General features: G+C 45.2%; 1 pseudogene; it reads right to left on the minus strand.

Moving 5' to 3' along the window:
• Positions 1 to 12,076: 12,076 nt before the first annotated feature.
• Positions 12,077 to 12,182, minus strand: LOC129708509 (U2 spliceosomal RNA; annotated as a pseudogene).
• Between the last annotated feature and the right edge of the window lie 9,748 nt (positions 12,183 to 21,930).

Consider the following 21,930-nt stretch of genomic DNA (forward strand, 5'->3'; position numbering starts at 1 on the left):
GGAGTGTTTGGAACAGGGGGCGGACTGTGACGCCTTTGAGGAGGAGCCATCAAACTAGTGAAGTTTTGTTTTAACACTTTGAGCCCTGGTCCCCCTGTTAAAATCTGTGCCCCTCCCTCCCCCCCCCCCCTCCTCAATCGCTGGGTCCCTCGACTGTTCTGTGTGATCCATGAGACTTCAATCCCCATTCCCTTGGCCAGAGACTCCCGGGTAGAATTATCTTCCTTCCTTTGGTAAGAATCTTGGAATATGCACCAAGAAAGACAGGGTAAGAGTTTGAAATAATGACTCATCGTATTGATGCAATTACAAACAGGCCTCATCAACGCCTCCACTTCATCAGAGGTTTGAGGAGATGTGTCATGTCACCAAATACTCTCTGGAACTTTTGCAGGCGTGCTGTGGCGAACTCGCTGACTGGTTGTAACAGGGCCTAGTTTGATAACTCTGACGCCCATAAATGATGGAGGCCGCAGAATGTGGGGGGCATTTCCTGGTCCACCATGGGTCTTGACCTCCCCACCATCGATGTAGGATAATCAAAGACCCATACTGTCCTGCACCATCCAGGCCCAGTAGAGGGAGAGTGAAGGGGAGTGAGAGAGTGAGGAGGAGCGTGAAGGACCAACGTGTCTTTGAGATGTTCCAGGACCACCTGGCGCAGCCTCAGAATAAAAAGGATGTACCTTTCGAAATGAGATGAGGAGTTTTTTTAGTCAGAGGGTGGTGAATTTGTGGAATTCATTGCCACAGATGAATGTGGAGGCTGTTTCGGGGTATTTTTTAGGTGGAGATTGACAGATTATTGATTAGTAAGGGTTATGGGGAGTAGACAGGAGAATGGGGTTGACAGGGAATGATAGCCATGATTGAATGGCAGAGTAGATTTGATGGGCTGAATGGCCTAATTCTACTCCTGTGACTTATGAACTTAGTTCCAAACCCATCCAGGCTGTGTCGAGGGAGAGTGAAGTGGAGTGAAAGAGTGAAGGGGAGAGTGAAAGACCAACGTGTCTTTGAGATGTTCGGGGACCAGAGAAGCGCAGCTTCAAAATCAAAGGATGTACCTTTTGAAAAGAGATGAGGAGGAATTTATCTAGTCAAAGGGTGGTGAATCTGTGGAATTCATTGCCACAGCGGGCTGTGGAGGCCAAGTAGAGGGAGTGTCATATACTATCATGAGTGCACAATCTGTTCCAACCTGGATTTGGTTTCAGAGCCAACCCAAGAAGGCTGATAGCATTTGAAATCCTCTAAACAAGGCCCTCGGACCTGTGATCCCAGTGGATGAATCCGGAGAGACAGGGAATAACAGCACGTGGCTGGAGTGGGTGATGGTCAAGGTGGAAAGGCAACGTTCAGGGTCTTATCTTGTGCTTGAAGGGACACATTAAGAATTTACATTGAATTTCATGTTGCATTTCTGTCTTAATGGTTATTTAATATTCATTAAAATTACTTTCTGGAAATAAGGCATTGCTTTGATGCTGGTGTGGCCAGGTTAGGAAGCTGCTTTTCTGACTAATGATGCACTGTCAGTGCGATTTCCTTCCAAGAAATGATCAGTTCGTACAGAGATTATACCAGACGAAACTGAAGTCACTTCTGGTACAACCTTTCTGCCTCAATGTGTGCACCAATACTGACATCTAGCCAAGGCAACGGCAATAACTACTCAATGGCTGCTACGCTGGGGAGAGAGGGCTGCTGGTCACCACCTTGTTATGTCATGTCCTGCTGAGCTCCACTGGACAATTGATATCCATTCCTTCTTATTCTACATTAGCTTTCGAAACTTTTGAAAATGCCAATATTACACACTCATTTGTTTCTTGTACAAAACTTCATAAATTTTGGTGTGATATATTTGATATATTCACAAAGCTATCTAAGATAAAAATGTAACCGAATACTGAAATGATTATATTTGGAGTAAGGGGAGACGGGAATAAAATTAAATAAACCCCAAAATTCATTCTTTAATTATGGGTTAATAATAGCAAAAAAACTTATACAGTGTACTTATATTCTGGAAAAATGCTAATGCACCAACAGTTAAAATGTGGATTAGTATTATGTTGGACACAGCACATTTGGAAGAAATGAGACTACTCCTAATAGACAAACAAGACCATTTCTTAATGAGTTGGTCTCCATTTATTGATTTATTGGAGTCATGTGGTGCAACAGTATCGTAAAAATTAAAAGTTTCAGGTATGGATGAAAGACGACATAGAATATAAAAAATCATCTCCTCGTGGCGATTGGATAAACTCCCTCCTGCTTTCCTTCCTCACTTATTTATTTTCTTTATTTCCATTTTCTGCTTCTCACTCACGCACACTACTCTATCCTTCACTCTTGAACACCTCTCTCCCCCTGGACTCAACCCCCATCTCACCTGATGATCTCACAAACCATCTCAACTCCACCTTGATGATCTCACAACTCCATCTCAACCTCAACACTCTGGCCCCCCTCAAAACAAAAATCGTAACTTTTAACACCTCTTCACCCTGGTACACACCTGCACTCCAGAAGTTGAAACAGACTGGCCGCCAACTTGAACGACTCACAAAGAAATCATCTCTCACAGTCCACCATGAAGCCTACAAACTCCACCTCACTGCCGCCAAGTCTGCCTACCTCTCCACCATCTTCACCGACCCCTGCCAAAACCCCAGACCCTCTTCTCCACAGTGGGCAACCTCCTCAAGCCTTGGACCAACGCTCTCCCTACCTCTACTCCGGATCTCTGCAACTCATTCTTCCACTTTTTCGCTGATAAAATTAACATCATTTATCAATCTTTATCCCCTGTATCTGACCCCCCAGCACCTGCCAAGGCCCCTCTACTCCCCATCTCTACTGACCTCCTGACCCCTCCTCCACACTGCCTCCTCCCCCAGTTTGACTGAGTCTGAGTTGGATGATCAGCCATGATCATATTGAATGGCGGTGCAGGCTCGAAGGGCCGAATGGCCTACTCCTGCACCTATTTTCTATGTTTGACCCGGTCACCCTTCCTGAAATCTCCAAACTCATCAGCTCTTCCAAACCCACTACCTGCTCCCTTGACCCCCTCCCCACTCCCCTGCTGAAGCTCTGCCTCCCCGTCCTCTGCCCCTACCTCACTAACCTCTTCAACTCCTCACTGTCCCAAGGAACTGTCCCCTCCGCCTTCAAAATTGCTGCTGTCACCCCAATTTTAAAGAAACCTGGTCTGGATCCCTCCTCTCTCAACAACTACCGCCCAAGGTCAAACCTCCCCTTTCTTTCTAAAACCCTGGAGCGTATCGTCACCTCACAACTTCAATCGCATCTCCATGCCAATAACCTATTCAAACCCCTCCAATCTGGTTTTCGCCCCCTCCACAGCACAGAAACCGCTCTCCTCAAAGTCCTCAATGACCTCCTCACCTCTGCTGACAATGGTTCCCTCAACATCCTCATCCTCCTCGACCTGAGTGCAGCCTTCGATACTGTGAGCCATAACATTCTGCTCACCAGACTCAAAGACCTTGGTATCAAAGGTACTGCACTCAGCTGGCTCCATTCCTACCTTTCCAACAGATCACACTTCATCTCTCTCCATAACCACACTTCTGCTACAGCCACAGTCACTCAAGGCGTTCCCCAAGGCTCTGTACTCGGCCCCCTCCTCTTCATCATCTACATCCTCCCCCTTGGTCAGATACTCCGCCACTTCAACCTGGACTTCCACTGTTACGCCGATGACACCCAGATCTACCTCAGCACCAAATCCCCCCCACAACCAATCCTCCCCTCCCCCCTCTCCCATATCAACTCCTGTTTGTCAGCTATAAAAACCTGGATGCCACATAACTTCCTCAAACTCAACAGCGATAAAACAGAATTCCTCCTCATAGGCTCCAAATCCACACTCAGCAAAATCAATAATCCCACTCTCACCATCGACGGCACCATTGTCTCCCCACCTCCCCAGGCCCGCAACCTTGGCGTGATCTTTGATTCCACCCTCTCCCTTGAGCCTCACATCCGCCATGTCATTAAAACCTCCTTCTTTCACCTCCGCAACATCACCAAAATCAGACCCTCTCTCACACCCCCCGCTGCTGAAAGACTCATCCATGCCTTCATCTCCTACCGACTGGACTACTGCAACTCACTTCTCCATATAACCATATAACAATTACAGCACGGAAACAGGCCATCTCGGTCCTACAAGTCCGTGCCGACACAACTATTTTTCCCTTAGTCCCACCTGCCTGCACTCATACCATAACCCTCTATTCCCTTCTCATCCACATGCCCATCTCCTTGGCATCAGCTCCAGCTACATCAACCGACTACAACTGGTCCAGAACGCAGCCGCCTGACTCATCACCCACACCAAATCCTGGTACCACATCACTCCAGTCCTCAAACAACTTCACTGGCTTCCCATCTACCACCGGATCACCTACAAAATCCTGGTCCTCACCTACAAAGCCCTCCACCATCTGGCCCCCACATATCTCACTGACCTCCTCTCCCCCTACCAACCCTCACGGTCCCTCAGATCCAGATCAGCCGGTCTGCTCTCCATCCACAAATCCCTCCGCAGTTTTGGGGACAGAGCCTTCTCCAGGGCAGCTCCCAGGCTCTGGAACTCCCTCCCCCAACTGATCCGCAATACTGAGTCCGTCACCATCTTCCAGTCCCGCCTCAAGACCCATCTCTTCACCTCTGCCTATCCTTAGCCCCACATCCCCCTCCCTTTTCATCTGTGCTTGAATTGTTGCTAATTTTTTGATTTGTTTTGTTTTGTTTTTGTTTTTGTTTTTTGCCTTGCCTTGTAAAGCGACTTTGAGTCCCTGAAAAGCGCTATATAAATTCAATTTATTATTATTATTACCTCTTTTTCTTTTTCTCTTCTTACTTTTCTTGTAAGGAAGTTGTACAGCGAATATAATAAGTTAACATAATTTTGGGAACCTGGAAAAAGGTACCACTGACTTCTAATAAATAAAATTAAGCTTTCAAAACTGAAATTATGTCATTTGGAATTCTTCACAAACTCAATCAACATTTGTTGGATTAATTTATTAAAACATTTTTTTTTGATATTGCAACTGGGAAACATTTGCACTGTGGCAATGTCAATACACTTGATGATCATGAAGGGTTGAAGTTTCCACTGCAGAGCGTACTTTGGCTCTGGGCAGTGGAAACATTCCTGTGGTGCACATTCCAGTAATTAACATTACATATGATGGACATTGACAGTGTTACCATTGCCATGATGCATGGTCAGGGTCTACTGTTTTCAGCTCACTGGAGATTAATTCTCCAGGTATCTCGATCAAAGCACCAGAGTGGGCATTATAATGATGATGGTCACATCAAGGATCCTGCATGTGAAAGATGAGGTTTCACGGCTTTTGTTATTCCTCTCCTGTGTTGGGCCAGGGGTGCCCTAAGTGCTGTTTTCTACACTGTCTTAATGCAGGTCATGACCTGGAACATTGACAATTCCGTGACCCCCCCCCCCCCCCCCTCCCCATAGCAGGTGCTGCTCAACCTGCTGAGTGTTTCCAGCGTTTTCAACTGTTGCTTTAACATCCATTTGGTTGGTGTCAAAGAAGTCATCTTTGCTAACAATGGATTAGCGCTAGATTGATTATTTAATATTTTTTATTATTTTATACAATTTTTTAACAAAACAAACAAAAAATAAAATAAAAACTGAAAAAGACAACAGGAAAAAAAAGGTAGGAAAAATAAATAAATAAATAAAATAAAAATAACAAAACAAAGCCGCCAGAAATAACAGTATTGGTACAATCCACATGGTGCTACACAGTCATGCATTGCAAAAGCAGAAGTAAAGGTCACAGGACTACATCACTGCAGATAATATGAAATTATGAAATTATTGGACTTTGAGATGGTTGATAAATGTTCCCCAAACACTTAAAAAGTTGTTTGGTACCTTGGAGTTGTAGAAGCGTATCCTTTCCATCTGTATGATTATTATCATTTCATTGAGCCATTTTTCGAAGCAGGGGGGTGTAGATGATTTCCAGTCTGTTAGGATCATTTTCTTGGCTGCCACCATACCAAGCATCAGTGCTTGTTGTTCTTCAGATGTGAAGTACAAAGAAGTCTCTGAGCATCCAAAAAGTGCTAGTTCTGGATCAGGGAGAATATCTTTTCCATAGACCCCAGAAAACCACTTAAATATTTTAGACCAGTATCTTTGTTTATGAGGACAGAGCCAGAAAATATGTGTTAAAGAACCATCTGCACTTTTGCATCTGTCACATAATGGAGAAATAGCAGGGTAGATTCAATGTAATTTGGTCTGAGTAATGGAGTCTGTGGATGACTTTAAACTGAATCAGTTTATACCTGACATTGATCGAACAAGTTTGGATTCTGGTCAGACCTTCATTCCAAATGTTGTCAGACACCTCGAAATTCAGCTCAGTAGACCAGGCTTCTTTCAGATGGGTAGTAGGTACAGAGGTGGTGAATAGACTCACAAAGCGAGATATTAGATGTTTGGAGTCTGGAGGAAGCTGCAGGAGCTCATAGAGTGGGCAACTGTCAGGCATGGTTTGAAAATTTGCAATTTGATCTTTAACGTAGTGCCTAATTTGGAGATAACGAAAAAAATGAGTTGGAAAGGTTAAATTTTGATTTCAGCTGATTAAACGAAGCAAACTTTTTGTCAATATATAGATCTCTGAGGGTCGCAAGGCCCTTGTCCCTCCAGACAGCAAACACCCCATCCGTCTGTGATGGCAAAAAGGAATGGTTGTGACATATGGGGGTGTAAATAGAGACATTTGACAGTGTACTGAAACTTCTTATCTGATTTAAAATTCGAATAGAATTTCTTAAAATGAAGTTCTCACCAACCAACTTATGTGGGGATTCTGTTTTGGAAAAAAGCAAAGTACAGAGGGAGGAATTTTTCACTGCTGTGTTTTCAATGTTTAGCCACGAAGGGGTATTATTATTATCCAAAGGTTCATCTGGGAATCCCCATTGCCAGTAAATCAGAGCTCTAGCATTGGCTGCCCAATAGTAATGCCTAAATATAGGAAGGCCCATGCCTCCCTCATTTTTTGGCTTTTGAAGATGTGCCTTTGATATACAGTGCGCTTTATAGCCCCAAATGAATGGAAGGATAATGGAGTCCAATTTTTTTTTAAATGATGAAGTAAGAAAAATTGGAAGATTTTGGAATAAATATATGAATCTAGGAAGAGACACCATCTTGATAGCGTTATACGCCCCACTATAGACAAGGGTAAAATCCTCCATTTCTCTATGTTCAGTTTTAACTTTATAATCATATCAGCGTAGTTGAGTTTGAATATAAGTTTGGTGTTTAGGGGTATTTTGAGTCCTTGATATGTAAAATGGTCATATACTATCTTAAATGGTAGAGCCTCAAGAAAATCTGAATCTATATTGTCTGATAAAGGCATGAACTCGCTCTTACTCCAGTTGACTGTCCATCCAGAAAGCTTGCCAAATGATTTAATAAAATCTAACAAGGGAAGAACAGAGGCTTCTGGATCGGAGAGATATAGTAATGTGTCATCGGCGTAAAGCCCCACACGACTTTCCACATTCCCCACCTTTATACCCCTGATGTTTGGGTGACTCCTGATACCTATTGCGAGGGGCTCCAGAGCAATATCAAAGAGTAAGGTGGACAGAGGATCTCCCTGTCTGACCCCACGTTGTAAGTCAAAAGGTCCAGATTTATCATTATTAGTGAGGATGGATGATGTCGGACAAAGATACACCATTTTGACCCACGCAATAAAGGAATCCCCAAACCCAAATCTTTTAAGTGTCTCAAACATATAGGGCCACTCTATCTGATCGAACGCTTTTTCGGCGTCTAAGGATAAGATGGCCACTCTAGAATCCCGCCTCTTGGTGGAACTATATAAATTATTCAGGAGTCGTTACAAAATTACAAAACGAAAATCTACCTGGAATAAACCCTGTTTGATCAGGGTGTATAATTGATGAAACATGCTTCCCCAGTCTATTAGCTAGTATTTTTGTGATAGCCTTTTGATCAAAGTTGAAGAGAGCAATAGGCCTGTAGCTACCAGGTTCCGTTTTATCCTTGTCTTTTTTTAACAGGACACATATATTTGCCTCGTACAGGGACTTCGGAAACCTGTTATTCTTAATCGAATCATTGATCATCCTAATTAGGAGTGGGACAAGCGACTTATGAAATGCCTTATAGAATTCGCAACCAAATCCATCCGGTCCAGCCGCTTTACCGGAGGGAAAAGATTTAATAGCCTCAACTAGCTCGCTTTCTAAGAAATTTGAATCCAGTTCTAGCCTGGCTGATTCATCTAGTTTTGGCAAACTGAGGGAGTCAAAGAATCCTGCAAAATAGTAAGATTAAACGAGAACTTACCAGTTTGAAGTTTGATCTGTATTTTATGAGGAGTTACGATGAGGGATTACGTGAAGAACCCCGCTTCCAACGCATGCGTGTCATTCTTCAAAGCAGCGGTGTGAGGTCACAGGAACCTATAATGATCTAACATAGTAAGATTATCAAAGAGATACCAGTTTTTGATATGATCATAAGAGGGTGGGAGCGGAGGGCACGTAACCCCTCATCGTAACTCCTCATAAAATACAGATCAAACTTCAAACTGGTAAGTTCTCGTTTAATCTTACTATTTTACTTCGGAGTCACGTGAGTGACTTCGTGAAGATTTCAAAGCTCTGTGACCTCATGCCGTGGAACGAGTCCATGCTTCACAACTGCCTTGGGTATTGGGAGAGAGCATCATTAGTAATTTTAAAACACAATTATACAAAGAGTTGTGTGGTATAATGAAAAAATATATAATTTTTTTTTTTAATTGAGAATCATAGCCCTGTAACCTTTCGGGCAAATTATATTGTTGAACGTAAAATGTTTTCTGAATACAATGATGGCTCCAAAAAATAACTGGTTTATTATAAAACCTGTGGAAAACCCTTTTGGATGACCATCCTGCCATTCTGAGGATTTGGTCTGTGGGTACCTGTAGAATTTTTGCTGCGGATGTTGCTGCAGCCCTGGTGGAATGAGAGTTAAAACATTAGTGTCTATTCCTGCCATCTTTAGGACATATTTGAGCCACCTTGATATAGTTTGGGTCGTGACCCTTTCATGCGGTTTCTTGTAAGAGATAAACAACGCCATTCTCTGACCTCAAATGCTCTTAGTATATTCTATGTATTGTTGGATGTGTCTTGCTATACACAGTCGTTCGTCATATGGGTATACCATAAATTTAAACACTTGACCCGATGAACCTGGTCTGTTTTCTTTTATTAAATCCTGTATGACAAACACCAGTTTCTCGGGTGAGATGATCAGGGAGTCCAGGCTCAGTTTGCTTAATGGCTGGACCCGTTGTGCGGTAAATAACACCATGAGCATAACCATCTTCCTGGTCCGTTACTGAAGTGACAATGCTGTTATGAGCTACAAGCTCCTCAGCATGTTGAGAAACGACACCCACGTCCCAGATTTCGGAGTACCTGGTTTTCTTACCAGGGGTGCGTTCCCACCGCGTGCCGCTCCGTTCCTTGTGATAGGTAATTGGAGAGTGCACTTCTGGCACTATTGATGGCACTGTAGCTCCATCGATTATCATAATGGAGGCTTGTTAAAATTCCAATACGGCCAGAATGTTCTTGGCCTTTTGGTCGAGGTTGTTGTCCAAGCAGTATATGCCCATATCTTGATGTGTCCAAGGTACTGCTTTCGTGTTGACAGTCTTAGTGCAGATGAGATGAGATTCATCGTCCTGTCTGACAGCCCCATGCCGTGTAGTGGGTCTTTCAGACTCTACAAATCAATAAATCCATAGTCTTATGGCATGGATGACTGCCTCCCAGTCACTGGATGAATTAATAAATTTGGCTATGTTCATTAGGGAACATGGTTCTAACACCATCCCCTGTATGACCGAATACCATGATTGAGTAGGCCAGTCGGGTACTCTGAGAATTCCAGATGCCGAGTGTAGTTGAATTTTCCCTAGTACCCCATTGATGGGGCCGAACGGGGGAAATACATCACCCTATGGCTTTGTTTACATAACAATGCCAAGCTGGTTTTAGAATTTTAGTAAATAATATTGGGGCTGATGTTTGCCCCTTTGGTAAGCTCTATATTGCTTTTGAGTCAATGCCTGCCATATAGAAAAAACCCAGCTGACACCAAGTCTTTATCAGTAATAAGAGTATCCATCTAAAAATGAATATCTTGAACGAATGTGTTTAGGGTTGAAAAGTCAATGATAATCCTGCAACCCCCATCTATTTTATTTTAATAAATATGATTGATACAAATTCTAATGTTCCATGAAAAGTATGCTCAATCACACCTTTTGTGTACAATTTTTGTAGCACCATGTGGGCTTTAGATTGTTTGGTTTATGTAAGGACAAAACGCCATTCTGGTGTATGTTGTACTGGGGTTATTGGGATGAGAAAATTCTATCAGATAATCCTGAATACTGCTGAGATTATATGAATCTGTAGTGATTATATACTATACATTGATGCAACCTCCCCTCCCCCACCATCGTGGGTCCCTTTTTTAACAGAAGAAACCACACCCACCTACCTCCATGGTTACCGGTGGTTGTGTTATTGCCTTGGTATTTTGAAAAAGGGGTTCTGGTTTGATATCTCTTGTTCGGGGTTGTGTGGGAGGTTGAGGCTTCCGCATCTTCCAGGGTGGCCGCCCTGGCCATACCCCAAAAAGGATACTGCGGGTTATATTGATTTCTGGCACTGCCACTGGTATGAGCCACATTTTTTATGGCCTTGCATGTGGCTGGTATCGTGCTCCAAAATAGGCCCTTGCGCTGGCCTTGATGAGCCCCAGTGTCTTGCTTCGTCCACCCACGGTTGTTTGTTTGCAAATGGTAGCCTTTTAGGGTCCCAGTGCTGGCTGAATGGCAGCCTTCCACATTCTAGTTCAGCTCATATTGCATATTACTAAACAGAGCTAGTGCGTCTTGATGGTCTTTGGTTACCTCCGTTTAGTCCAGGGTGCGGGTGTTTGCTGTGATCCCTTCCGTCAATCCCGTTAAGGTTTTCTGGATCTTGAGGTCCTGGTTCCTGATGTTCGTCCCCATATGCTGCCAAATGCATTGGTTTACGCTGGGCACCTGTAATGCCTCACCGTTGCCAGGTGGCAGATGTCTGGCCAGTCTCTGTAAATATTTCTTGTTGGCGTTTGTGGCCAGACATATCGTAATACTATTGCCATCCTGGATCCAAGTCTACCCATGTTTGACTTGGTTAAAGTAATCAGCCACCATGTCCAGCAGAGTCCCTGCTGTGTTAGGATCATGGGATGCTGTATTACCAGGCTCTGGCCCCTCAGGGTCCTGCCTACTCTTTTTTAGAGTTAGAGATCTCTAGGGTCCCGCACGGGGTACCCATGTGGGGCTTACCTGCTGCCCACTTGTCTTTTGTTCTGCGGACCCCTCTTGCAGGTCAGCCCAGAACTGACCCACAGTGCTCCCCTCTGATGGGGTAGAAGCACTGTGCAGCCCTCAAAGAGGTACTGCTGTGGGTTTATCACGTTGGAGGAAAGGCTCCATACACCGCTTCTTCCTTCTCCAGCGCTCTCGGGCGCTGGTTGCCGGCGGTTATGCAAAGTCGGACCCTTCTGAGTCCACTACCTTGTTTGATTTGTGTCTAGCCTTACCGCTCGGCCGCATGGATCTGGCCGGTGCGGGGCCGACATCGGGCACAGCTGATCCCACTACGGTTGATCCAAGTGCCGCTGGCTGCTGCTGGCTGCCCGCTGCTCCACGGTCCTCCTTCTCCAGCTTTGTCCTTCCTTTCGTGGAGTGGATATGGCCGGTGTGGAGGACATCTGGCACAGCTGATTCCATCTAGCCCATTTCTTTAACCCGGCTCCAACGCTCTCAGCGCTCCTGGCTGCTCCTTTATCTCAGACCACTGGGACCGACCCCCGTACTGACGGTACTGGTCCCTTTCGGTCGTTGCAACCGGTCAACCCCACTCTAATGCCCTCAGTTCTGGGCACTCCTGCTTATATGGTCCTTAGATAAGGGACGTATAAGATATTAAAACTGATAATAAACAGCTACTATAGTTGATCTTAGCCAAAAGGCCCAAGAAGCGATCTCTGTAACTAAAAAACCCGCTGGGACCGACCCCGGTACTGACATTACTGGTCCCTCGCGGTCGATTGCAGCCAGTCAACTGCACTGCAATGTCCTTGGCCTCGGCGCTGGCCGTTAGCGCTGCTGCCGAGAAATGAATTTTCCCCTGGTGCGGGAGCGAAGTCGGGCACAGGTGTTTTCCCTCTCTGGGAATCGACGTGCCGATGCTGCTCCTGCCGCTGCTGCTCCTGCCGCTGCCGGCTGCCGCTGCTCCTGCCGCTGCCGGCTGCCGCTGCTCCTGCCGCTGCCGGCTGCCATTGCTGCTCCTGCCGCTGCCGGCTGCCATTGCTGCTCTCCTGCCGGCTGCCTGCACTCCGCGGTTCTCCCGCCGGCTTTCTGCAGCTTACATGGACCCGGTCCATGTCTGCACCTAAAGGGTAAGTGGAAGGAAACGCAGAGTCTCTTACCTGCTGTTCCCGACTTTTAATTCTCCCGCTGGTGAACGTCGTTCCCTGCGTGTCGGGTTCGAGCCGTTCGGACCGACCCCGGTGTTCACGGGCCTGGTCCTTCGTGGCAGATCCGCAGCCGGTAAAACCCGGCTGTTCCTAGGGACCCCTTGGACCAACCCCGGTGCTTACCTTTTGAAGAAGGTTTTCGGCCCGAACGTCCCCAGTTCCTTAGCTCCATTAGTGCCGCTGCACTCGCTTGAGCGTTTCCAGCCCTGCTGTGTACCCCGGGTACTTACAGCGCTGGTCCGTGCTCTCTGTCCTGCTGCCTCCGCGCTAGCCGCTAGCGACTGCTCCCAAGCCAGCCTCGCTTGAGACTGGCATACGGGACCTCTTTGCTTTGCTTCCCGCCCGGCCGAGAAGTGAATTTTGCCGGTGCGGGGGCGAAGTCGGGCACAGGTTTTTCCCCTCCAGGGAACTCGTGCCGTTGCTGCTCCTGCCGGCTGCTCGCACTCCACGGGTCTCCCCGCCAGCTTTCCGCAGCCTCCTAAAAGGTAAGTAGAAAAAAGGAACGCAGAGTCTCTTACCTGCTGTTCCCGACTTTCAAATTCTCCCGCTTGGGGAACGTCGTTCCCCCCTGTGTGACTCGTTGCAATGCGTGTAGCGATATGACACGCATGCGTTGGAAGCGGGGTTCTTCACGAAGTCACTCACGTGACTCCGAAGTAAAACCTACATTAGTGGCCCGTGTTTTAGCAGTATATAATTCTGAATAAAATACTTTGAAGCGGTTGTTTATTTCTTTGGGATTGGTAAGCAAATCACCCGTTTTGGATTTGATTTTATGGTTCGCACGACTTGCCTGTTCCCATTTTAATTGTCTGGCCAGTAGCCTCTCTGGTTTATCGCCCAACTCAAAGTGTCTCTGTCTGAGCTTGTGTAGAAGCTTGCCAACATTTTCACTAAGAATACGATTATATTCGTATTTTAGATTCAAGATTTTGTTGTAATCCTCTTGTAAGAGAGAGTTCCTGTAAGTCTGTTCAAGATTTAGAAGTGCATTTTCAATTTCTACCAATTGATGACGCTGTTCCCTTTTTTTGGAGACTTCAAATGATATTATATGACTTCTCATTTCTACCTTAAGGGTCTCCCAGAGTATAGAATCTGATACATCCCCTGTATCGTTGGTCTCAAGGAACTCTGTAAGCCTTGCTGTCAAAAAGTCAATAAACACTTGGTCTGTGAGCAAATACGGGTCAAAGCGCCAACAATAGCTTTGTTTAGGCAGAGCAAGCTTCAAGTCTAGAGATACCGGACTGTGGTCTGATATCAATATATTATGATATTTGGTATGTTCAATGCTAGATATTAATTTTGCATCCACCAGGAAATAATCAATTCTTGTGTATGATTTGTGGACATGAGAACAAAATGAGTAGTCTTTGTCCGTTGGATGTTGTATCCAGATATCAACAATGTTTCTAGACTTAATCAGGTTGTTTAATGTTTGAACAGATGCAATTGCAGGTGGGTTGCGGGTGGAGAGCCTGTCAAGATGTGCGTCAAGGTAACAATTAAAATCTCTGCCCATTATCAAATTGGTGGTGTTGAGGTCTGGAATTAAATCAAACATTTTGCGGAAATAATTTGGATCATCAATGTTTGGACCGTATATATTCAGTAGTGTGATAGGGAATGAATTAATATTTCCAGTAATCATAATATATCTGCCATTTGGGTCTGTAACCATTGAAACAAGTTGAAATGGGATATTCTTACGAAAAAGAATAGCTACACCTCTAGCCTTGGATGTAAAAGGCGACTGATAAACTTGAGAGATCCAATTAGCTCTTAATCGCCTCTGCTCTGTAGCTTTGATATGGGTCTCTTGGAGAAATATTATGTCTGAAGATAAAGATTTCAAATGCGCAAACACTTTACCCCGCTTAATTGGATGCCCAAGGCCACGTACATTCCATGAGACCAACGTTATCTTACTCATATCGTCCTGCTTTACATTGTTAAGTCCTGACATATTCAGCTAAGAAAAACAAAAAGTCACACCATGGTGAAATGAAACAATATAAAAAATAAAAGGTCTGGCAGCTCTGGAAAACATTGAACATTAACAAACCCTGACCCCCTCCCCAAAAACACTTCCCCAAACAAAGCGTTACCTTCCCCCCTCATTGTTTAGCGAGGGCCGCCGGGCGTATGGCAAGTAAAATTGCCCCCCAGGCCCACTACCTAACCAGTCTATGAACAAATAAACCAGCTAAGGCAAGCCAAGGGCCTCCTCCGCTCATTCAAATAATGTTGAAAATGTCAAATTATACCGTCTTTAGGTGTGTTGAAGCAAACTGTTCTTTAATGCTCTCAGCGAATATTTCCTCTGTCGAACAGGGTCATCCTGTCTGTTCATTTCCAGCGTTGCTTCTCAGGTGCCCTTCCACAAATTTCTTTGCTTCTCCAGGTGAAGTGAAAACCTTCAGTTGTCCGTTGTGTTGAAGCTGGAGTTTGGCTGGGAAGCGCAGGCTGTATTTCACCTCCATCTCCCGCAGGGTCTGCATGACATCACGGAACCCACGTCGCTGCTCCATTACCTCAGCTGTATAATCCGGGAAGATAAAGACTCGCCGTCCATTGTACACCAGAGTCTGTTGTCTACCAAGTCTTATTATCATATCTTTCTCGTGAAAGAAATGGACCCTGGCGATGAGTGTGCGAGGCCTGGCTCCCTCCGTGGGCTTCGGCTGTTGGGTGCGGTGTGTACGGTCAATGAGAAGTGGTTTTTGGAAGTGTGCCTCACCCAGCAGTTTTGGGATGAGGGCGCTGATAAACTCTGTTGGTTTCCCTTTCTCTTCTCCTTCTGGAATACCCACGATTTTAATGTTATTTCGACGTGAGCGGCCCTCTAGGTCGTTGATTTTTGCTTGCAGGAGGGTGTTTTCCCTTTGTATTTTGCTTATGTTTTTCTCCATTAGCGTCAGGCGGGTGTCATGCTCTCCAGCTATCTCATCCATGGAATCCATTCGGACCGTCAAGGCATTTTGTGAGGACTGAAGAGATGTAAACTTGATTTCAAATTGATCAAAGCGGTCGTTGATGGCCTTTAAAATCGCATCTGACATCTCTTTCAGCATTGCACCTGTTAGTGTGGAGTGGCCGCTTGCTTCTCCATTAGAATCACTATCTTCGCCTTTGTTATCCAAGGTTGCTAGCGGTTTTTGTTTAGCTCTTCCCTTGTGTGTGTCTGGCATTTGCAGGGTTTTTTTTAATGCAGGTCTGCACCACGCCGAGTTGAATAAACAGACTGTGAAAAGTTCTGAGAGCGACCTTGACTAAAAGACGGTAATTTTAAACAATTTAAACTGAACGGAGGGGAGCTCTTGAAAACACGTCTTACTCCATCCGCTGTACACTAGCGCCCTCGCGCTAGATTGATAAAAGGTCTATGCAGGCACAAGGAACTGGACACAAGATTGACAAAAACACGATGCAGATGCCGGAATTGGAGGAAAATGCTGGAGTGACTCAGTGGGTTAGACAGCAGGTCAGAAGGCATGTGCAGCCTAACCTGTTTAGTTACTCCAGCAATTAGTACCCTACTGATAAACCCATTATGCACTTTGCTGGCACCAATGGAAGGAATTAGTTCTTAAACTCTTGTGATTACCAATTCATTTCAGGGGGGAGGGGATCTGCTGGTTTTCCTGGTGGGTATATTCTGTCTGCCCAACATTCTCCTCCCTCAAATATCAATGCCTTGACCACCCATGCCCACCACCCACTCACAGGGATTGAGGTGACCACAGCCTGTCCACACCAGGTAGCAGTGTCACGCACCTAAGGCTGCTGCAAGGTAGCTCCGTGGGAAGTCTGGGGGAGCAGAGTGCCACTTCAAGCAGGGTGCAAGACCACTAAATTCAGGTGCAGTTTCATGCCACATCAAGCAGGGTGCAAGGCCACCAAATTCAAGTGCAGTTTTGTGCCATTACAAACAGGGTGCAAGGCTACCAAATTCAAGTGCAGTTTCATACCATTTCAAGCAGGGTGCAAGACCACCAAATTCAAGTGCAGTCTCATACCATTTTAAGCAGGATGCAAGGCCACCAAATTCAAATGCAGTTTCATACCATTTCAAGCTGGGTGGAAGGCCACCAAATTCAAGTACAGTTTCATACCATTTCATGCAGGGTGCAAGGCCACCAAATTCAAATACAGTTTTATACCATTTTAAGCAGAATGAAACCACCATAAAACCCACACAAAACAGCATAAAAACCACACACAGTTCAGTAGACATTCAGTGTGTTCAGTTGATTCACAGCTCAGACAGAGAGTCGTGACCTCTCCCTCCCCATCTTGCAGGGACTGAGCCATGCCCATACGTCGGGGTTTTATAGTCCATCCCCCTCCCACTGGAAGGGGCGTGGCCTTCATGGCGTGATTGACAGGAGAGAGAATATCAACATTTTTTAAACATTAACAAGTCTTTTATTTTTCACCGATGGGAAATATCCTCTTGTCCTGCGCAGCGGAGATGGCCAAAAAATCACAGCCGTAAGTGGTAGCGTTTTTTCTAAAATCAATATGCAGTGCATACAGGAAGTGGTCAAGATTTGAGTTTTAATTATATAGATGTGTGGGGCAAGATTTTGACCGGGAATGGTGTGTGCCTGGAACATGCAGTTTTTACCCAATGAAATGTGCTTTTTTTCAGATTTCCAACATTTGAGTCTTTGTATAACTGGTCTGGTGAACAGTCCCTGGAGAACACCTGATGTGATCTTATGATCCTATGAACATGGATAGGTGACATTTTGTGTTCGGACTATTTTTCAGACTAATAGAATGATGGCATGAGTTTCAGTGTCTTCAACCCCTGCTCCTTTATGTTTTACTCTGATTTCCTCCTTCTCTGCCAGTCACCTGGTATCCAGGATGATGTACTTTCTCTCTGGTTCTGTAGGTTTTGAGGTCACAGTGAAAATTGCACACTTCCACAGATGAGGGGGGGGGGGGGGGGGGGGGGGGGGGGTGGGATGAGTAGTTTGGGAAGTGGTGTGCTTATCTTTCTATGTATACCCACAATAAAGAGACCAATGGCATGCTAATTGTTCAGTTCTCCATCAGAAACATAGAAACATAAAAAATAGGTGCACGAGTAGGCCATTCGGCCCTTCAAGCCAGCATCGCCATTCAATAAGATCATGGCTGGTCATCCAAAATCAATACCCCATCCCTGCTTTTCCTCCTTATCCCTTGATTCACTTAGCCCTAAGAGCTAAATCTAACTCTCTCTTGAAAACTGAGTGGACATGGGCGGGTGGAATTGTTCAATTTACAATACCCTGAGAACCTCCTTGAATTGTTTCCTATGAACTTCTGGAAATCTTTTTCCATGACAGAACTGGGAGTCAAACGTCAACCTTGTTTATTTATCCTGATAATGTATTTGGAAGAATTTGTTTAGACCGTATTGGTTGTGAAGACAAGGACTAGTCAAGGGTCCAACAGAGATGCCACTATCTTGACCAATCTCAAGAACAGAGGCAGAAACAATGGTGGTGTCATCATAAGCCACTTCCCCTCATTGCATTCCCTACATAATGGTGAAGATGTCAAGTGAGCATGATGACAATTCAAGAGAAGTACTGAGAGCAGCATCAAGCATTGTAAATGCCTTTCTTGATCTTACTAATGCCTTTCACCCAGGTAGTCAAGAGGGACAATGGAGGATACATTTTGGATTTAGCTCCACTCTAAAATGCAATGTCAACGTCATCTGCATGATGGCCTGGACACTGAGATGTCAAATAATGGGTCTACTGCTGACCCAGCATCTGGAGAGACAGGTTCATGGTGGGGTTGCATCATTACACAAACTTGACTCTGAATGGTTTTTGGTTAATTACCTGACCGCCAACAATTGGAGGGAGGTTAATCTACAGAACAAGTTGGAAATAGATCAAACTTACACTCCAGAACCAAGTTCACGCCATCCTCACTTGCGCCATACATCTACGCACATTACCAGGTCCTGAAAATCCCCCCACCAATTTCAAATGATTCTGATGAAATAGGGACAGTACACTAAAATATTGCCATGTCCCCATGATAGGATGGGGATGTAGTGGGGAAAGCAATGATGCAAGATTCCTCTTCTAATTAAGGCAGGGCATTGATCTTTAGTATTGGTGATCTGTAGTTCGAATGGCAGCAAAATTACTTTGCAACATGGGCAAGTCGCTCAACCGTTCTGCAAAGAATTCTTGATAGAGAAATAATTCCCTTGAAGATCCCTCTAGATGGTAGCAACTCGCCACCTGGGAAGGAGCCATAGCTTTGGAAAGACTGTGACCACTGGATAATGTTGACAATAAGCTGTTGGCAGTTGTTCTTCACTGCGGGCATTCCCCAGTTAAGTCATCCTGCTGCCAATATACTGAAGAATTAACAAGGAGATAAAAGAAACTGCAGATGCTGGAATCTAGAGCAAAAAATAAAGTGCTGGAGGACATCTGCAGGTCAGGCAGCATCCAGGGAGGGAATGGACAGATGACATTTCAGACTGAGAAGAGAACCTTCTTCAGCACGATTCGAATAGAGGGAGAAAAGAGAGGAGTGGGTGGGACAAGCGATAGGTGGATGCAGGTGAGGGGTGTTCGATTGGTTGATTGGTGACAAAGGCTAGAGGTTAAAGAAAGACAAAAGGGTGGCATAGAAGAAGAAGAAGAAGAAGAAGAAGAAGAAGAAGAAGAAGAAGAAGAAGAAGAAGAAGAAGAAGAAGAAGAAGAAGAAGAAGAAGAAGGAGGAGGAGGGGGAGGAGGGGGAGGAGGAGGAGGAGGAGGAGGGAGGAGGGAGGAGGAGGAGGAGGAGGAGGAGGAGGAGGAGGAGGAGGAGGAGAGGAGGAGGAGGAGGAGGAGGAGGAGGAGGAGGAGGAGGAGGGATATAAAAGAGAAATAGTGGACACATGGATTGGAGATTAATACAAGGGATAGGAAAGGAGTAGAGTCATTGGAGAGGTAGGAAATGGTGGGAGAAATGCAGGTGCACCGGGCGTATGAGTTATTACTTGCAATTGAAGAATGTAATATTGGGCTGTAAGCTGCCCAAGCAGAATACGAGGTGATGTTCCTCCAGTTTGTGAGCAGCCTCATTGGCAATGGAGGAAGCCAAGGAAAGAAAGGTCGGAATGGAAAGGGGAGTTAAAATGTTTAGGAACCGGAGATCCAGCAGGGCTTGGTGGATGGAACACAAGTGTTCATCAATGATTGCCTAGTCTACGGTTGATCTGGTTGATGTAAAGGAGGCCACATTTGAAGCTTACATCCTGATGGTATGAACAATGAATTCTTCAATTTCACGCATTAACCACCCTCCCACCCCCTCCTCTTCCCCGTGCTCCCCCCTGGGTGCGCACCCATCTTTCCCATCATCCCCCACAGTCACCCTACGCCCACCCTATTCCTGTCTCCTCATTCATACTCTTATCTCCCATCCCAGAGTCTCCAATTTCCTGTTTCCCTCCTTTCTCGTCCACCATGACTCCTTCCAGCTATATCCCTCCTGTGGCTTTACATTTCACTCCACTTCTTGATGATGATGAGGCTGCAACTTTGTGTTGCATACAATCCAGTAAAATCATACGATGGGTAAGTACAACCATTGATGGGTACGAAAGTGCAATGATTGTAGTGTAATAGTAGACTTCACCGAGACAGTGCTCAAAGAGTTGCTATGTTGCTGGTGCCAAAGTTTCAAAGTTCTGAAGAGTGCAGTCTTATCTTGACCTCAAAGGCCAGTGGTCACGGCGACCCACTCCTCCGTTAGCCATAATTTTGAAAACTGTCCAGCGTCTGCCACCGTCTCTCTTCTCTTGCCTCTCTCAATAATCTGGGATAGATCCCATTAGGCCCTCAAGGTTTACCCATCTTAATGTTCTTCAAAAGGCGCAAATCTCTTCCTTCTTGATGATCAACATGCCCCGCTATTTCTCTATCTGATATTTCTCTATCTATATTTCTATCTGACACTCCTTTTCACCTCTCTGTCACTTATTGAGCCCCTTAGCCAATCAACCACCCACACCTCGCCTGTATCAATCGATCACTTGCTAGGCTTTGTCTCCCCCACCTCTCTTTTCCTATTTTCTTTCCCCTACTCCTTAAAATTTGTGGAAGGGTCCCGACTTGAAACATCATCTGTCTATTCCATTTCCAGGTGCTGCCTGACTCTCCAGCACTTTGTTTTTTGTTCAGTACACAGAAGAACATGTCAGAAAATGTAAATAAAATATGAATTAACTTCAAGGACTCAATGAGCTAGGTAGCATCTGTAGAGAGAGATACCTTTCAGGCTGATAATCTTTCATCAGAACTGGAGAGTGCTTCAGGGATGTAGTGCTTCAGCAGGTACTGACATTAAATTGAGTGGAAATATATTGGAGCAAAAGAGGTTGAACAACCTAAGAATAATGAGGAATAAGTCAAATTGAGAAACCAAATACAGTTTAGAGAGTCTAAAGTCAAATACAGTTCTGCTGGGGAATGTGAGCTACTAAAGTTTTGACAGTAAATAGCTGCCTAGCTCAATGCTGAATCAAAAAAATATATATGTGATGTTTCACAATCTTGCTTTGGGCTTCACAGGGACAATGCAGAGGACCAAGGACAAAAGGACAAGTTGATGGAAAATCAAATGACAGGTTGCTGGAAGCTCGTGAATTTATTGGAAGTGTTCTGCAAAGTGATCTCCCATGTGTGGAGGAGATTACACTACCAGCTGCAAATACAGCGTATTGATTACTGAGAAGGGTTGCTTGGGACCTTCGATTCTTTTATTCTTCTGCAGACATGTAGAATGGGAAATACTCCACAGTTCTCCTGGAATCTGAGAAGGACTTTTTAAATTAATGTGTTATTTTAAAACCTGTTGAAGATTTGCAACATATAGCAGTTTGAAGCATTCAACTCATTGCAGTGGAGTCCAGCTATTGTACTGACAGCATTAGAAACTGGACCCACACCTCAGACACTCTCCGTCGTCTCCGCGCATTCAATTCTCTAGGCCCTCACCCCTTCATCTTCACCATGGACGTCCAATCACTATACACCTCCATCCCCCACCACGATGGTCTCACAGCCCTCCGGTTCTTCCTCGACCAGAGAAGCAACCCATACCCAGCCACTGACACTCTCCTCCGCCTAGCGGAGCTGGTCCTTACCCTCAATAACTTCGAGTTCGACTCCTCCCACTTCCTCCAAATACAAGGCGTAGCTATGGGCACACGCATGGGCCCCAGCTATGCCTGCCTA

Source organism: Leucoraja erinacea, chromosome 23 (genome assembly GCF_028641065.1).
Source record: "Leucoraja erinacea ecotype New England chromosome 23, Leri_hhj_1, whole genome shotgun sequence".
NCBI lineage: Eukaryota > Metazoa > Chordata > Chondrichthyes > Rajiformes > Rajidae > Leucoraja > Leucoraja erinaceus.